This window comes from Pipistrellus hanaki (assembly GCF_964339955.1).
Source record: "Pipistrellus hanaki genome assembly, chromosome: 3".
NCBI lineage: Eukaryota > Metazoa > Chordata > Mammalia > Chiroptera > Vespertilionidae > Pipistrellus > Pipistrellus hanaki.
In genome coordinates, this window is record NC_140505.1 from 69458385 (window position 1) to 69463373 (window position 4989).

The following is a 4989-nucleotide window of genomic DNA, read 5'->3' on the forward strand; positions in this document are numbered from 1 at the left end:
CAACAGTGGGAACCATTCTATGGCAAATTCTAAGAAGGTTGCCTTTTGCCTTTTATTTAGTTTTATTCATGCTGTTAATATATAGATAAATGCCTTACATTAATGTTATGATTGTCTAGGAGGCATCCATTTCTAAGACATCCTTCTCTCTAATAAACATAGTTCTAGCTACAAAACAAGATATAGACCCAGTAGTCCCCACCCATGAAATTTTCCTTTTAACATTGGATAACGTAGAAAACTAATGAATTGAGTGACCCTGCTTTTCTCTTCCTGTGCTTTAATTTTAGAACTTAAGCCCTGACCCCTTACTCCAATAAAGATAGATCTGTCTACCTGCGACCTTCTCACTGTGTGGCCTGGGCATACCATGTACCCTCAATAAACCTTGTTTTTTTTCAAAGTTCCCTGATGATTATTGCTATGGGACAATCATAATAAGAAGCACAAGGACTAATCTGGCCATAACATTGTTTCTGGTTGGGGAAATTTTGCAAGGGCTCTGCAATTAATACAGGCCCCAGTGAGTGCCCCCAGGCATTCCTAGCTGATAGCTTCACTATCAAATGCAGAAACAGACATAAAATAATATGTGTTTTTTTTCCATTAAAAACATGCAATTTATGTTAATATGTAATTAGTTTAAAATAAAATTTAAAATAAAAAATATTTTAAATTCCTGATATCTGGAATTTATTTATCTTCTATAATTGGAACTTTGTAGCCTGGAGTGGAGGCTTAGGCCAGCTAGGGCAGGTGGAAAGCTTGGCTTCTTCCATTACCTGGGAAACCCAAGCCTCCCTCCTGCTCTCTGTGGCTGTAGCCATCTTGGTTGGGTTTATTTGCATACTTGCTCTGATTGGCTGGTGGGGGTAGCAGAGTGGTGGTTAATTTGCATATTACTCTTTTATTAGGTAGGATGCCTAAGTGACGGTTATGACTGATTGACCAGAATGACTGGAACGACTGGTTGCTATGATGTGCACAGACCACAAGGGGTCAGATGATCAACAAAGAAGCTCCCCCTCTCTCCCCCCCACCACGTGGTCAGTGTGCTCCCACAGCAGGAGCCCTGTTCAGGCAGAAGCCAGGTTTATGGCTGGCGAGAGCAGCTGAGTCAGTGGGAGCCTCACCGCCTCTGTGGCAGCGCTATTGAGCAGCAGGGGCAGTAGGTGCAGCAGGGCTGAGATGAGCGATAGCACAGCGCCCAGCCCTGGCTTGGGCTCCTCCCAGGCGCCTGCCTCTTTGACACTACTACACCCTGTGATCCCAGGCCTGCAGTGATTGGGCCGAAACTGGCTGTTGGACTGTGACCCCACCCATGCATGAATCCATGCACCAGGCCTTTAGAATATATATTAACTTTAATGGTTTTATTCAGGTTATTTGATTGACAGGTTAAATGTTAATTATATTCTGTTGAGCTAATTTCAATCAATCATCCCACTGATATTTTTGTAATTTAAGTCAGTTTGTCAATTCCATGGCAGTGACGTGAAATGCTTGCAAGAGTGTTAATTTGAGGGATTAGGAAGTGCCAGGCAGCCATTTGGGCCCTCCCCCAAATCCTCTTTTTATGTTCAATATGCATCTTTCTTGGTGGCACCATCAGATAACGTTTTTTTCTATTACAAATTGTCTTAAACAATCTGATTTGGATTTAGAGAAAACAGTAGGTTATAATTTCAGTAAAATTGCTTTACAAAAGGTTTGATATCTCTCCCTTGGCCATTTTATGGAGTTCAGTTAAATTAAAAAGTCTTAGTACATTAGGAATTTCTTGAGTTGTAGCCTTAACACAAAAGTCAGCCATCACATTTCCCCGGTATTCGTGGCATGAGCTTCAACTTTCCTGGCAGCAATTTGTGAGGACAGTAATAGTACAGAGAGGAGATCAGCAACCTGAGACCCATTTTCAGTGGTGTACCCCCTTGAGGTTAAAAATCTTTGTTTCTAGAACATACCAAAATCTTACCAATGCGTATCTGCTATTGGTGTGAATATTTTCATTTTTTCTTTCTTTTTATTGTTCACTATGTTACAGATGTCTCCCAATGCCCACCCCCTTTTACCTTCCTTCTTCCAAACTTAAGTATAATTTTTAAGATTGTCACAACAAAAAAAGGCACATTTTATTGTAGGAGTAGAAGGGGAAAATGGTTAAGACAAATGATCCCATTCTATAGAGGAATCTATTTGCATGTGGCAGAGCTGACAGTGATGGATATTCAGATTCTGAATGCAGCTCACAGACTCTTCCATGATGTGGGTTTTGCACTTCAAAAGTAGAGCAGGTAGCAGATGGAAACCCATGTGTCTGAAACCATTTTATGAACTTGTGAATTTTTTTTTCTGTTCCTTAATGATCACTATAATTGCACGTGTTATTTTGGTTAGGTCTATGGAGGAAAAACCTATAGAGCTACATCAAAAAACTTGTTCTAATTTTATTTAGTTATTGAAATATGATGGCAATATTCAAGTTACCTGAATACATAAATTTTATTAAGCAATTAAATTATTTATATCAGAACATTTTTCTCTTTAACTTAAATAATGTATCAGGTTAAAAATGAAACATAATATTTTGTTTAATTATATGGAACATTTGTTGAGAATCATACTGATTATTCCATGAAATGGCCTTTGAACTGCACAGATGGAAAAAGTCTAAATGCAACATAAACTGAAATAAAAAGAACATTAGATGGGAATACTAGGAAGATATTTGTTGGCCTGTTTATAGAAATAATGTTAATGCTTGAATTTTTAGTTTAAATATGGCTAGCTCATTTTCTGCTCTTTATTTGTATTTATTTATTTATTTTTTATATTTTGCAAATGGTGCACAATAAATGGCTAATGTATTTTGTTTGGCATATTTGGACCTATTTGAACTATCTTAGTTTTATTTATTTTGTATATATTTTATAACCATACTAAATCATGAGAAAAAAAGAAGTGTTCTCAATTCTTTAAAGGAATAAAGATAATATTCTAGGTCAGTTTTTTTTTTTTTTTTATATTTGTTCAGACAAAGAGTGTTCCTATGGAATTTCATAAAGGTTAAGGTAAAAAACATTTTAATGAAATCAGTTTGGAATTATTGCATAGTTATCCTCTCAGAAATTTACAATGCATATTAGGATGAGTTTAATGAAGAAAATGGAAAAATAATGCTAACAGAGAAGTAGAGAAATAGATATCTTTATACATTGCTGGTAAGAGTTTAAAATACTGTAGCCACTGTGGGAAAAAATTTCAGTGGTTTCTCAAAAGGTCAACATGGAATTACCATTAACCTAGCAATTCTACTCTTGTGCATATTCCCAAGAGAAATGAAATGTTCACATAAGAACTTGTACATGAATGTTTATAGTAGCATTATTTATAATAGCCAAAAGGTAAAAGCAGCCTACATACCCTCTAATGGATTAATAGATAAACAAATTGCCATACTATATTACATATATTGTATATAATATATATTATACAAAATTAATCATATATTACATAATGTATATTATATATTGCATTATGTTTATATGTATTACATACATATATATGTATAAATAATTTAGCTTTAGAAAAGAAAATAGTGTTGACACATGATGCAACTTGAATGAATCTTGCAAGTTAGCAATGTGTGAGATAGAAGCCAGATATAAAAGGTTGCATATTATATTAGTTATATTATATGTCCAAATAGGAAAGCCCAGAGAGATAGGAAAGCAGATTAGAGGTAACCAGAGTACTTGGGGGAAGAAGGAGGGATGAGAATGACTATCTAAAGCAAATGTGATGTTTTTATGGTGTGATGAAACATTTTTAAAACTAGAGAGAGCTAGTGATTGCATAATATTGTGAATACACTAAATACTAATGAATTGTGTACTTTAAATTATTAATTGTAGACTTTGTGAGGATTACCTCAACTTTAAGGAATCATGCATAATTATCATATAATTATTTGTTAAAATGATAACTCAAAGCCTACTTAAATTTCTAAAAGTTTATTATGATTTCCAATCCACAATGTAATATTTCTATTTTACCTTTCATATATATATATTTTTCCCCTGGAATTGAAGTATCTATCATTATAGTTATTAGTGACATAATATAATTTTTCAGTGTGGAACTGTTATTTTATTAACCTATAAAATGGGGACAACCTTCACTAAACAAGTTATAGTACATATGTAAAATATTAAGGTAGTAAGCATTAATTATAAATAAAACACTATATATTGCCTTGCAAAATTTCACATAATGGTTCAATATATTTTGTGTGACATGCATCTTAATTAACCTTAATGGAGTTAGTGATTGCAGTAATAACATTTGAATAATAATAATTATTATTATGGATATATTCTTATAATACTAAAGTACATTTAATAATTACAATAATAAAATTTTATACATCAAATTAAAGTAGAATAGTAATAAATACTTAGAGTTTCATTTATTTACTGGATATTTTAGTATAAGTTACAATAAATTATAGAAAGTATCACTATTATTGCTATGCTTCAGAGTTTGGCAAACTAGAGATAATCAAGATATGAAGTATATGGTTACTGTAAAATTTTTACAAGATTCTTTTTTAATTCATTATTTAAGGCTTAGAAAAGAATGATACATTGAACTAAAATTGCTTTCCTCTTTTCATCATAAAAGTACACACTATAAATAATTAATATTACATTGCATTTAATTGTAATATGTATTTCAACTTAATTGTCATTTATTTTTGAACTTGCATGTTAAGTGACTGGAGAAAATAAGACTAATATTCTCTCAGTTATGGTGTATATTCAGGGACATTTTTAAAAAAATATATATTTTATTGATTTTGTACAGAGAGGAAGGGAGAGAGATAGAGAGTTAGAAATATCGATGAGAGTCATCAATCAGCTGCCTCTTGCACACCCCCTACTGGGGATGTGCCCGCAACCAAGGTACATGCCCTTGACCGGAATTGAA